Genomic DNA, 14,678 nt, shown 5'->3' with positions numbered 1-14,678 from the left:
AACCAAAAGTTTGGAGACCACTGGCTTAGATAATCATGTAGACTGACAGCCTATTTGTGTTATGTTGTTTGAAGTTAAATGTTACAGCATGCCCTTTCCTTCCATGTGTTAGGAGCTGAATTGCCTGCTCTGCTTGTCAGTTTTAAAAATAAAGATATCATGAGGTAGTGACAAATACTACTTAGCGGTCTGCTCTTCCCAGTTTATGATTTATGAAGCTTGTCATTTCATATGTATTACTGTAGTCACGTATCAGAAATATTTTCTCAAAAAAACCTGCAGTATTTCAGGAGGGAAACAAGGGGTGTTAAAGTTTCATTTGGGAAAGGGAGGATTTGGATCTGGATTTTTGGAGGGAGGATTTTGGATTTGGATTTGGATTTGGAGGGAGTTGGGCAGATGTGGGGATAGAGCTAAGTAGCAGAGAGACTTCTGAGAGACAGTCATTGTAGCCCGTTGGGGAAGGCTAAGCTGAGATGAGTAAATAAGGAGATAAACACTATTTTCTTTGGGAAGTTCTGTTCATCCTTTTATTGCTTCCTTAGGTTAAAAACTGGGAAATTCTCTAAAAGGGAAAGTAGCACAATTTAGGCTGGATTTTTAAGATTAGGCAAAGGAAAGCATTTGTTCAAAAGGTTTGTTTGATCTTTATAAACTCTGGATGGAGACCTACAGCTTTTAAAGCAAGCTCTTTACAGATTTGCCAGCTAACAAGTAGGAGCAGCCTGAGGCTGTACCTCCAGGAAAGGCCAGTTCCCCTCCTGTGCCCGGGATTCAGGATGCCTTGGAGGAGAGGAAGAGCACAAACATGACCTTTCAGTTCAGGGCACAGGGCATTTAGCTGGGAAGGAAGTGGCCTGGCTTCTCATCTCTGCTCCCAGAGCTGTTTTCGTGTCTTTAACCAATGTCTGGTAAAATTACAGAAAGACTCCTGGGAGCAGGGACAAGACCTACATTTCCCTTCTGGTCACAGACATTTGACCCCCTCTTGCCTCCTCCGCCTCACTGAGCCATGTGGTCCTCATCCCACACTGAACACGAGTTCATGAGTTCCCACCAAGTCCCTGTATCCCGCTTCCTGGGCAAATGTTTTTTCTACTAGGATATAACAAGGGGAGAGCAGCAGCCCTGCCATTGTCTCCTCACTGAAAGTAGAATCACAATTATGTGGGTGTATTTGAAAATGCTAGCTGGTGGGCCTGGAGCAAAGCTGACGCCTTGGGCTGAACTTCTGAATGGGTTTAGGAGGAGTAAAATACCAATTTCTGCATCCCAGTCAAGTTCAGATGTCAATCAGGTGCTCAGCTGATTTTCTTTTGGTAAGACTGTTCATAGCCAAGATTGTCCAGTGTCTCAGTCTGTGGAGTAATCCAACCTCAAACTCAAGCCCCTTGCACTAAAACAGATGGTTCAAATGATTTTAACATGCACGGCCCTAGAAATAAGTCCTGGAATATGTTGCTGATCTCATCATCATGGAGCCCTTTTAAAGAATTCCAGCCTAAATTTGTTCATTGCCAATCTGTGCCCATATACCCTTGGACAAGCTTATCCAGTTTATTAGGTCTTTTCATTTTCTGTAAAAAGTCTGCTTTTCTGTGCTAATAGAGAGTAATCAGAGTTTTTCTCCATGGGTGTTTTAGGTTAATTCAGATTCTTCTAATAGTCTCTTCTAAAGCAACCCTTCCACTCCCCTGTTTTCTTTGTAGCTACTCTAGCTCAAATTCATCTTCACTTTACAAAACAAAAAAAAGAAACAAAAACCTTGCTGAATTTTACATTGTTCCAGGTTAATCCTGGAATATTAGATATATTCTGCAGTCATAGCAATATCTCTTCTTCTACATCCTGTGACACGTCCCTGGCTGCCTCACGGTGGCAGCCAGGATACATGTCAGTCTTTCTCCTACTCTGACATTCTCAAATCACATTATTTTGTTTTCTATCAAATAATCTTCTTGTTCTCAAGAAGAACTCAAGAAATGCCCAGCTTTGCATTATATACCATAAAGTTGCATCCAGTTTCTGCTCCTCCATCCTCCAGGTTCATTCAGGTCTCCCTTGGTCCTGTGTTGCTCTTCCTGCAGGTAGATTGGGGCACCTACATCCAAGCCATCAGCCAGGCTCGCTGGCACCCTCCCCATGCTGTCAAACCTTGCCGTGATAATAAGTGACATTAAATACTAGTATTTTGGGATTGCAAAACAAGGCAGTATGAAATCACTTCGTATGGACTCCCCGTGCAGACCGACATCCTGCTTTAATTTGGCCCAAGCCAGAATGCCCTTTGGTTAGCCAAGAAGATGAAGGTTTGGCCAAAATGCAGTGATTTTCTCACCAGATCTAAAAGGCTTTGCAGCTTTCAAATACCAAGAGGTCAGATTGCTGTTGGTGGTTTCAGTTGTTGGCTAGGCACAAGTGCCATCCCAGTTATAGGAGCTCTAGGTATTTGTGTGGAGGTTAATTCCACATTTGATCTAATGTTGTTGTAATTTATCATGACCTACATTGCATCAGAGCTGGAAGTACAAACACCATCATGCTAGGCACAGATAATTAAGCTTATTTCCAAGCCAAATTCCAAGCCAATACTGTGATATAGATATTTGAAAAAACAGCTGGAAAAAGTTTATGCTGAGATTTTCATACATCTTTTATTCAGAAAATGTTTTCCATCACTCTTACAACCTTTGTTTCAGGTAAGCTGAAACCAGCTTTGTGTGTGTTGTCTGATACTGATTCTTGAGAGAGAGGGCTAAAAGAGTAAAACTCAGAACAGAAACATTAAAACTGAAAACAGAAACAGAAAAACTCAAAGTCAATATAGTTCAAAGTTTGGAAAAGTCTACAAAATGGTCATGTTTGGTGCAATATTCTTTTGGTGTCAACTTCATCAATTTCTGTGTGATATTGTGGATCTTTCCGCTACATCTTACAGTTATATTTTAAGGTAATTCAGAATTTTGGTGCTTTTTCATGCTTTTTTATACACTGAAATTAAAATAGTCTTGTTCTATGAGAAAAAGAAATTATTTTCTGTGCAATTAGCTTTTACAGAGATTTCCTGAGAACTACAGAAACCAGATGAAAACAGTACTGCTCTGCAGTGAGAATGTAACACAAAGTGACAGCATTGCATGCAGGCTGGCTCACTACCCACAGCACTGCGTGGGCATTGGGAATCAGGTTTTGTATGGCTTTTTGATGTAGGTCAGTCTGAACGGCACAGTCCTTAGATGCTGGACCTCGGCTACATGATGTTGAAGGTGATTTCACAACCCTATTTCTTATTTATGCACGCAGTATGATTCTGGGACTTGGGAGGTGGATAGAAGGGCCGCCTGGAAAAACAGTGTATTAAAACACATCTTGATACAATTTCTTGTGGTGATTTTCTGGATGTGAATATCAGACAACTTCAATAACATGAAATCACACAGTGGAAAACAGACCTGCAAATGACACACAACAGAGCGAGCCCTGAAGGCTGGAGGACTGGTCCTCGCCGCTTGTGGCTCAGCTGCCAAAGTAATTTATGTGAAGCATCCCCTCAATGCTTACAGGGCAGTTTGTGAAGATTTCTACGGTCCTTGGAATCCTGTCTACTGGGTGACGACCCAGATATTTTAATATATTTCCATTGCTTCTAGCTTCCCAGGCTCCTATTCTTGTCCTATTCCATTCCTAGAAGTGAAATATAGAAAACATCTTCATCTGAAACACAGAGGCATCTTAAAACAACCGTGTAAAGGTAGAGGCCCCAGGCAGGCCCCATGAAGAGCTCATGCCAAAAAAAAGAAAAAAAGAAAAGAAAAGGCAAGAGGGTAAAAAGAGGCTATGCAGGAACATAAGGGCTAAGATGTGGCCGAAGTTATAAGTAAAAGAAAGCACTCCCCACAGTACAAGCTGTCAGATTGCACTCCATACACTGCCTATGTTAATGACTGTCAATCATATCAAGTGATACTCTTTATCTAAATGCAGTAAAACTGTCTGAGGTTGTTTTATGTGATTCATTTTTCCAGCAGCACAAATTCAAGTCTTACTTCATACTTCTGTAAGAGAATACATGTCCTGAAGTTGTAGACACTAGAGGTGCTTTGAACTGACAGACCTGATGTCAGGTAGGATCCATGTATGGGTCCTGCGTTGAGAATGACAAGGAGAACGTTGTAAATGAGCTGGCTGTTAACTTCCTTTAACTCCACTCTGCTGGTGGTTTGTAGCAAGTGAAGACCTTGGAGTTATAAAACTGGGAGTTAGCATTGCTCCACCTTTTCCTATGATCACTCAAAGTGGCTGTGGTGTGCACTGACCTCTCTTGTATTTGGTCTATAGTCAAGAAGCACATCTCCACTACAGCCATTCCATCTTCTGCCTGGCTGATCTGCTTTTATTTCAGAGGTAATACAGATTGGCTCATACAGCTTGCTTCCCTGTCTGTCTGCAAGGGAAAACCAACTCCTAATGCCTTGGCCCCTGTCATCTTGGCTTGTTGCCATGGAGCCTCTTCCAGCTGCTATTTTGGATCACCTCTGTCATACCCAATATACCCAATATCCTCCAAGAGGGTTTCTTGGGGTTCACAGTAATTGTTTTGACCACAGGTTGCAGGTACAATGCAAGTTCCTGGTTGCTTTCTCCCATGGGGATTGTAACATCAAGATTCAGCTCAAAGCAAATAAGAAGTGAGACAGATGAGGGAGCCTGTTAGGATCACATCTCACCCATACAGCATTTTCTGTGCCATTCCTAGTTTGGGAAGGCTTGAATTTGAAATGTTACTTGTCTTTTAAAATGGATTTCATTTTTACTATAGGTGTTTCCTTTTGTGCCAATCAATTTTTCAGGCTGATTCCCTGACCTCCTGTGCATTAGAGAGGCTCTTTTGACTTTCCACAATGTGTTTTGAAGTAAAGTTCAATCAGGATAAGACCCTGCATTGTGCCAGGGTCTAGCTCACCGTTGTCCCTTGTTCTTACGTGCCATCTGCATACCCTCTGCCCTTGGTTGAAGCTCTCCCTTCCCCACAGGCTTCCTGCACATTCCTTTCTGTGTGGTTACACGTACCTCTCCATCAGAAATCCGGCTGGGCGAGGGATTTTCATTTCATGGAAATACGGGAAGCTACGGTGCCTAATGGCACGAGGCCCTGCCAAGTGACATTAATAGGCTTGCACTAAGGTCTAAGAATTTATTCTAAGAGTTCTTTTCTATGAAATTGAGTTTACCCCAGGCCACGAGACACCATCTGTAAACTGCACGGATCGCAGGGGGCATAAAATGCACATTGTCTGGTGTTGGCTCTGCTGCACGCGGTGTCACATAACTGCGGGGGTGAAGATACCTTTCCAGTGGTAGCACATTACAAAGGTTGCACAGTTGTTCCCCTTCCCAGCTGCCATACGATATGGTTCTGGTTCCCTGTGGCTCAGCACGCTGCTACTACAGCTGCGGCTTGAGCAGCTCAGGGTCGCTAATAGGTGGAAAACACGGGCAGGCAGCTCTGCGGGGTACTGAAGGAGCACAGCCTACTTTGCCCGACGCTGTTAGCACCGTGCTGTGCAGTGCAGCCCTGAGCTTCAGGGGCGGGGTGCTGCGGCCTCCCTTCGCCACACCGCTCAGCACGCAGGCATGCGAACCTCCTGCAATTAAGAAGTGCCACATCTTCCAGCGATCACTTGATCTGCTAGCCGTAGAGTGGGGATGATCTGTAAGCCATTCTTCCCTGCCAGGAATCCCAAGAACTCAAAAATATGTGATGGTGAACATCTAGAAGCTACCACATTGGACAGTGGTTACCCCCCGTGACCTGGCGGGTGTGCAAGCAGCCCTGCTCTTGGCTCTGCAGCATCGTCCTGCATTGCAGCCCTGTTGCAATCCCTCACTTTTTTTTTAAGCCATGGAAACTGAGGCAAACAAAGGCTGAGTAAGTCGACCAGTGCTACACAGCAAGCCTGTGGCAGAACTGGGAACCGAACGCAGACTTTCTGACTCCCGGTCCTGGGCTGGAGCTACCCACTGAACTCTGACGTGGGACGAAGTGAATCTCACCAGAGACATCAGATAACCACAGTTTAATTTGGTTTCTCTGTGCTCCATACCCTGGGGAGATAGCAGACCTCTGGCCACGAAAGACACGTTATTGAGAGATTTACTGTTAATTCCTCCGTATGAGGTCCATCTTGTTATGTTTGGAGTTGCCATAGGTTTCTGTTTGTTTTGTCTGTTTTTTTGCGTGTGGGGCTTGTGTATTTTATTAAGCCCTTGGCTAGTATCTTGTGCATGTTTAAGATTTTATAAAGGTTTCTTTCGAGGTTATTCATTATAGCTTTCAAAGGTGGCCTATTCTGCAGGCTTGCTATTGAATGACAATCTTTGACAGACTGGTGTCTCACAGAGGGGAGAAGACTGTTTCTCATATGCTCATAATTAGTGTTCCCGAGGGTTCCCTAGCTGCTTTTCATAGCTCCACATCCACATTGACCTTGAACTTTGAATGCTCCAGGGCTTCTTGAAGCACAGTCACTGGAGAGGCAGGCTAAGAGAGAAACCTCCTTCTATTTTCATCACTTAAAGAAAGAAAAAAAAAAGAAGTCTTCCAAGAGATACCTTGCTAGTACCTTGTACTTTTGGCTCTCCCACTGATCTGCTGATGACCATGGGGAAGGCAGTTGACCCTTTTGTCTCATCTGGCCTTTTTCTGTCTTGTTTGGCAGTGCTGTGGGCAATGGAAGGCTTTTGGCAACCTTAGTTACTGCTCTGACACTTTTCTTAGGTTTTGGTAGTCATGTGCTTTAAAAAACTCTTTCAGACATACAAAAAAATTAATTGTGTTCAGAGACGTTCTGTAGTGTGTTGAATATTCTGTTACAAAGAACAGTGTTTTTTTTTTTGTTTTTTTTTTTTGTTTTTTTTAGTACAAGTATGTATTTTGGGGTTCACTGTGCATCAAAGCACACCCGAAATTTAGAAAGATTTTTCTTTTGTCTACTTCATGTTAAGCATGCAGTAAAAGTTTGTTGGTTGATTTAAATTTTGGAGGAACTGTTTTTGTTATTTCACTCCTTATACAGAAGCAAGAGCATTGTTTCATTTAGCAGATTTCCTTCCTCTGGAAAATGTTGACTTTCATTCTAACTGCAATTATTAACATTAAACAAGAAATCTTACTTAAAAGGATATGAGTCGATAACAACTGTGAAAAGATTAATATTTCCTCTAAGCTCGAAGACAAATTGCCTACACCCTTTTTGCAGATGCCCCTTTTTTCACTAAAAACCGAGTTCTAAGAACGTGTGTGTAATAGTTTTTCAATTGCCTCCCCCTCGTGGTCAATATGGAAAACATCTGGAAATCTTGAAAAACTGGGTAAAGCTCAGCACTGGCATTTGAGTGGAGTCTTTTTAGAAGGAGACTTTCAAATGCTGAACAAATGTGAATTAAGTCAAGAACGTATCAGCTCTTTCCAGGAACAAAAACTCCAAATAAGCTTAAATGAGAGTGAAGATACCACAAAGAACTTGATCTGCAACTGCAGCTGGGTTGAGACCCTGTCTCTCTCAAAACTATGCTCTTGCCTTTTTCTCTCCTCTCCCGCTTCAGACAGGCCCAAATGTTACAGCAGAACCTTTTTCTCTTTTCCCTTCTTCATGCCAAATGCCTGAGAGCAGGGCAGTGACTTGCTCTGCAGCCTCTTGTCTCACGGTGTTCTTCATTGCTCACTTGAGTCATGGTTCTGCTTCCACACGTGGGCTGCAAATATTTGGTTGGTCCCTAGTTTTTTTTTTTTTTTTAATTATTATTATTGTTATTTTCTCCTGCACTGATACAGAAGCTAAAATGTTCACTACAGCCTGAAAGGGGAAAAATTCAACATTTTGGCTAACGGTCAGTGCAAGTGAGAGATGAGCATTCCATCCAAAGGCTTCCTGATGAAGAGAGATGCAAAGTCATATCCACCAGGCAATATGCAACCAGAAATGCAATAAAAAATGAAATGCAGTATTGCAATAATTGGCAATCAAACGCAGCAAGATTGTCACAAGTATGTGTGTATTGTATACAAAATGTAGCCTCCATGGAGCACACAGTCACAATTCCAGAGACCATAAATCTCTCTGATCTCATTGTCCTTCTAGTCTGTAAAGATATTAAGTAATGCCTGAGACCCCTCTGGTTCTCTAAAGAGAAATCATATTGCTTCATTTCCTCTGCAACATGATCCTCTGAACTTCAGGACCGACTTGAAAGGATAACACTAAGAGGAGGACAGCCTCTGTGGTTAAGGCAGGAGATTGTGACTTAAGAGAAATGGGCTCATTTCCTGGTTTTACCACAAATTGTGTGTGGTATGGAGGACACTGATCATGTATTCTGAGCTTTTAGTGCCTAGTGTGCTAACCAGAGAAAAGGGCCTCTCCTTTCCCTCATCCTTTGTGTCTTTCTCACTTAACTGGATCAGAAACTTTTCCTTTGCACTGTTATCTACTCCAATCCAAACCAGACGCCTGGCATGGCAGAGGCCTGCAGGCACTTCTGTAATGCTCATAATAATTTGAAGACGTCTGAAAATGGGACAGGCTTCTGCCCTACCTTGTTGTTAATGTCCCCATGAACAGTAGCAGTTGTTCTATCTGTTGGCCTCATCCTTCCAGATGCACTGTAACTTTCAGGAGCAGGCCCAAAGTCTATTTGCAAGGTGAAATGGCCCGTAGCCACCAGGTGTCCCTCTTCTCCATGGTTTGGAAAAGAACTGGGCCACGCACTGAAATAAGTATTGCATTGCAAATTTGAAATGAAATGAGGCTCATTATTCTGGCCCCACATTATAGGCTCCTTCATTCCCCCTCCAAGCCCTGCTGTGGTGGTGGAGGCGGCAATCACCTCCCCAGTCCTGGGGGCTGGAGGTAGGCTGGAGTCCTGGTATGAAAATGACAGAATTTTAATGCTCAATCACAAACCGATTATCTCACATAGTAAGAGAGTCACAAACCACATAACCTACAGAATGTTAAAGGTATATACAGATGTAACAAGTCCAATTCTTCTCCCCAAAGATGTGCAGTTAGTTTCTCAATCGAACAGCCTGTTATGGTCTGAAGATTTTGGAAAGTGGCAAGGGTATGCATCTTCAAGCAATTCAATGATTGCTGTTGTTTACAAAGGCAATTCAGAGGATTTAGTTATGCCTCAATCCATGCAAGGATTTCTGGGATTTGTTTTTATTTGCACAAAATAAAACCGCCAGCTTTCTACTGAAACGTAATTATATAATTAAAAACAGGGGGGAAAAAATAACAAACCAGCGATCCTCCCTCAGGGGCTAACATGAATATTTTTCTGTCCTGATTGTTAGAGCGCAGTCTTGGGTTATGTGGAGGCTCAAATCTCTCGCTTAATGCACAGTATTTTTTTTTTCTGGATTACTCTGACTGAGGTGAGATGGGGTGCTGAGCTGGGTTTCTAATGAGCCAGGCCCAGTGGTGTAGCAGAGCAAATTTCCCTGAACACATCTTTTTCTCTTTAGAGTAGCTTTATAAATGGTTTGCTTTCAGCAAAATTTAATTTGGATTTGTCTGGAAAAGCTGTGAGTAGCTCCAAGCAATGTTTTTGCAAAAACAAAGGACATAACATAGACCCTGAGGGCTGCAAGACTCACAGAAAAATGGAGAAGACAAGAAGCATGGGGTGCATAAAAAAGGCCTCTGGTCATGGGGTATCCATGTTTAATTTGCCACTTGAGGGCACTGTAGAAGTGAATAATAAATATGGGCTTTGAGAATTGGGATAAGAAGAGCATTTTGTCGAGGAAAGCATGGAAAAAATATGGAAGGGAGAAACAACCTCAACACATACAGAAATAATGGGAGGCTGAAGACGAGGTGAGACAATGTAACAGACCAGGCGTATGTGTCTTCCTCTATGAACTGAAACACAATGTACATATTTTTGCAATATTTAACTATACCTCTGAGAGTAACAACAAATAACACTCATGAACACTGAAGCATTTTAGATCAGCGGGGTATTGTTTTTCATTATTTTAACATGACCTCTTAAATGTCCAAGACAGATAAATACATTTCCTGGGATATAAATTGGTATTTTTTTCAGTTAGGCAATCTGCAAATCAATTGATCAAATCAATTGATCAGCAATGGCTATTTCTACCATTTCACTGAGTGGAGAGACCTAGCATGAGATTAATTTTATATTATTTTAGCAAGCTCACTGGCACGCAGTCAATCTTCTGGGCTCCCTCTACAGTCCACGAAGAGAATATGAGATTTTAAAGATGTGCTTAATCATACAGCTACAGGCTGCTAGCTCTAACTTGGCTTATTTATAGGAATAACAGTGTTAACTCCAGTGATTTAAACCAATATAATGAGTATTTAGTAAATATTGGCAGATAAACTGTTTCTCTCACAGCTGCTTGGTAGGTTTCTTTGATATCTACTTTATATCTTCTGGTCAGAGAATAGTTGTTCATATTGGTATATATAAACTGGGATTGGTAATGGAAAAAACAGGGCATAATTTTCCTGCAGGTCCCACTAAATGTTATGTCTATACTAAAGAGTCATATTACAAAATTTAGCATGGTAGAAATAGCTAGCATGGCTTTTTGAAACAAGAGTTAATACAAAAGGCTTTCATACCAAAGAATTATGCTACCATTGCTTCAAAAATTAAGAAGAAATATAAATTCCAATGTAATAAATTGTCAGAGGAGAGAAATACAATCCTAATTCATAAAGTTCAGATTTGTAATAAGATAAAAATATTAGGGCTAGTAACTGAATTCCTTCTCTGTCCATCTCCCAACATGCTTATAAATTTAACAAAAATAGGGTGAAAATAAACTATGACTTGGACTAGAAATAAAAAATAGGGTAATTTTATTATTTCCTGCATTTTTTTACTACTCTTGAGATTATATTGGAAAGCAGAAAGGTTGAAACCATGATTCTACTGAAATTGATTGTAGATTTTACTCACTGTGAGATTGTGGCTGTAGCGAGGTGGGGGTTGGTCTATTCTCCCACGTGCCTGGTGACAGGACGAGGGGGAATGGGCTAAAGTTGTGCCAGGGGAGGTTTAGGTTGGATATTAGGAAGAACTTCTTTACTGAAAGGGTTGTTAGGCATTGGAATGGGCTGCCCAGGGAAGTGGTTGAGTCGCCATCCCTGGAGGTCTTTAAACGACGTTTAGATGTAGAGCTTGGTGATATGGTTTAGTGGAGGACTTGTTAGTGTTAGGTCAGAGGTTGGACTCGGTGATCTTGGAGGTCTCTTCCAACCTAGATGATTCTGTGATTCTGTGATTTTCACTCTAAGGTTGTGTATCTAGTTAAGGAGGCTGACAGTTGGTCTCCTTACAGAGTGGGAAAAAAAAAAAAAAAAAAAAAAAGATATTTGCAATACTTATATTTATTTTTCATTATTTTTTGAGGATCGTACAAGCACAGGAAAAAAAAAAGTGGTTTAATTCTGGATAGTGTGTTTTATAGCTAAAGATATAGCTAAATGTACCCGAAATAGAAACAAATTATTTAGGAGAGTATGGGAAAGATCTGGTATTATGTCTCTGTTCCACTGACAAAACTCAAAAAGCTGTTAGTGTATTTGTTCTTCTTTAGATTTGCACTTAGTAAAAACTCCTGCTATGAAGCTAAGACAAAGCAGACAATTATATTTTGAACTTTAGCCAGCAAATACATGCTTTGAAGTGTCCCTTGCAAAACAGGTATATAGATTACATCCTGTCTTTTTGGAAGAATAGAATAGAATAGAACAGAACAGAACAGCACAGAACCCTGTCTTAATAATTTGATCTCTTTCTATGGTAAGGTCACCCACTTAGTGGATGAAGAGAACGTGGTGGATGCAATATTTCTGGCTGTAAGTAAGGCCCTCACAATACCCTTCTGCACAAATTTTCCAACTGTGAGCTGAACAGGCTCATGCTACACAGGATGATGAACTGGCTCAACCGTAGAGCTCAAAGTGTGAATGGGGCTACCTCTGGCTGGTGGACAGTCACCAGCAGCGTTCCCCAGGGCTCAATTCTAGGGCCAATTCTGTTCAACATTTTTATCAACAATATCAGTTTTAACCATTTTTATCTGGATGCAGGAGTGGAATGTATCCACAGCAAATTCACTAACCATACTAAATTGGGAGGTGCTGTTGGCTCTCTATAGATTTTTCAAAGATTTTTCAAAGGCCACCTGGACATGGACCTGGGAAACCAACTGTAGGTGGCCCCGTTTCAGCAGGGGAGGTGGATCAGATGGCCTCCAGAGGTCCTTTCCAACCTCAACCAATCTGTGATTGCATGGAAACAAATTTAATAGCATCTCTCTTTAGAATGTCTTTGGATGTTTAGCTACCACATTAGACAAATTTGTATCAGACTTAATGCAGGGAGCATGTTGCTTGAATGAAGTCCTATAGTTGAAACAGTCCTGAAAGTAGATACAAACATCTCTACTAGGTATATGTGCTGTAGGATGTATCGTTGTCTAACACCAACATCACTTATTGAAGTTGCACTACCATTTGATAACACTGAAAACCATTAAATTAAATAAATAAACAAATAAAAGGTCTGGAATAATCCTTTACTAGTACTGGCAAAGGAAAGGTAGTACATTTGTTCAGAGAGTATGGGATGAATGGGTCAACCAGCATGTTCTGTGCTTGTTTCATCAAGAGGTCAGCCAGCACATACCACTGTACAGACCCATACACTGAATGTTGGGTGATTGTTGTGCTTTAACCTGGCGTGCAGCTGGGCACCACCCAGACACTTGCTCCCTCTCCCCAGGTGGGATGGGGGAGAGAATCAGAGAGGGAAAAGTGTGAGGACTCATGGGATGAGACAAAGACAATTTACCAGGCAAAGCAAAAGCCACACGCACAGGCAAAGCAAAGCAAAGCAAGGAATTTCTTCCCACCGGCAGGCAGGTGCCAGCCACCCCCAGGACAGCAGGGCTCACCATGTAGCGGTGCCTTGGGAAGACAAACGCCACCGCCCCCAGTGCCCCCCTGCCTCCTTCTTTCCCCCAGCTGCCATTGCTGAGCATCCACATGGTGTGGGATGTCCCTTTGGTCATTTGGGGCCAGCTGTCCTGGCTGTGTCCCCTCCAGCTCCTGGGGCACCCCCAGCCCCTCGCTGGCAGGGCAGCACGAGGAGCTGGGGAGTTCTTGGCTCTGGGTGAGCGCTGCTCTGCAACAACTGAAACATCAGTGTGTTATCAGCATTTTTCTCATCCTAAATCCAAAGCACAGCATCATACAAACCTCTATGATGAAAATTAACTCTATTCCTGCCAAAACCATGACAGTGATATTCTTTGAAATGCTGAGATGGGAACATGGGAAGTTATGAAAATATATTGTTGATATTTCAATAATTTAATTTTGCTCAACCTGAATAATTTAACTTTGCTTGTGTGGGAAAATCATAGCCCCGACACAAAAGTTCAGGATTTTACTATTGGTGTTTACTCATAAAAATGTCTCAGGTTTGACACATCACTGTTGTGTTTTAGTTAAATTATCATCATGGCTTCTTGCAGGAACACGCTGAAATTCGCTCAGTCTGAGCTATTAACTGTCCATATTAAAGTAAAACAAATCTAAATGAGTATAACAAAAGTGATACCAGATGAAAGGCTGTATCAACTATGGCAAACTAAAAATAGCCACTGAATTGGTATTATGTATATAGTCTGAAAGACTGTAGAGAACTAGGTCAGATCTTTGGGTCCTTTTTTTCCAGATGAAACATTTGTGTTCCTTTCCAGAAGCTATTTTCCTGCTGAAATGCTACAGCATTGTAAGAAGACAAGCAGATTGTAAGAGTTCCGGTGCTAATAAAGATAGCTAATATGAACACTGTAGCACTTTCTTGTTGTGAAGGTTGTAGTGCTTGTAAGAATGCAACTCCTTTCTCCTAAAATGGGTTGAACACCCGGAGATTATGTACAGAAGCACTAAGGTACGTTTTAGAGAGTATTTTGGCACTGGATGTGCTGAATTGAAGACCATAGTTTAAAGTGGTGAGGAAATTTTTGTTGGCAAAAGGAATTACTCAAGCCAGAATTAGACTCATACCATAGCACATACAGCCCCTTTTCAAAGGAAGTGATGGACGATTCACAAGAAGTGTCTCAGCAGAGAGTAGGGTTTACTTTTCTTCTAAAATATCAGAAATTAATGTTTTGTCTTTGGAAGGGGGGAAAAAAAGCAAACTTAAGAGTGGATGATCTCAGGGTACAAGGAGTCATGGGTTCATATCCCAGATGAGCTCTTCAACTTGCCTGCAAAGAGAAAGCTGCCCATTGAAAAGCTTCTCTCTGGTGCCTGCACTTTGCTTGTAAGATCCAATAGAAGGAAAACATAAGGAATTAAGTGAAAATCAAGATAAGATAAAGTGAAAGCAGAGGGATAAAGGAGAAGCAATGCAACAACAATAAACTGGTGCTCAAGCATAAATGACCTTGGGTGTGAAGGGATTAGAGGAGCTGTCAGAGTAGTGATTGAGTGAGCCATTTTGCTTCTTAGGAAATCAGTAGTTGACTATGTTCTTCTCTAATTACTCCTGGCTCAGGATTAGCTGGGTTTTATTCATCCAGATGCTTTAAATTTGGCCAGACAATCAAATGC

The sequence above is a fragment of the Cygnus atratus genome, chromosome 2 (genome assembly GCF_013377495.2).
Source record: "Cygnus atratus isolate AKBS03 ecotype Queensland, Australia chromosome 2, CAtr_DNAZoo_HiC_assembly, whole genome shotgun sequence".
Classification (NCBI taxonomy): domain Eukaryota; kingdom Metazoa; phylum Chordata; class Aves; order Anseriformes; family Anatidae; genus Cygnus; species Cygnus atratus.
Note: the sequence above shows the minus strand (reverse complement) of the source record.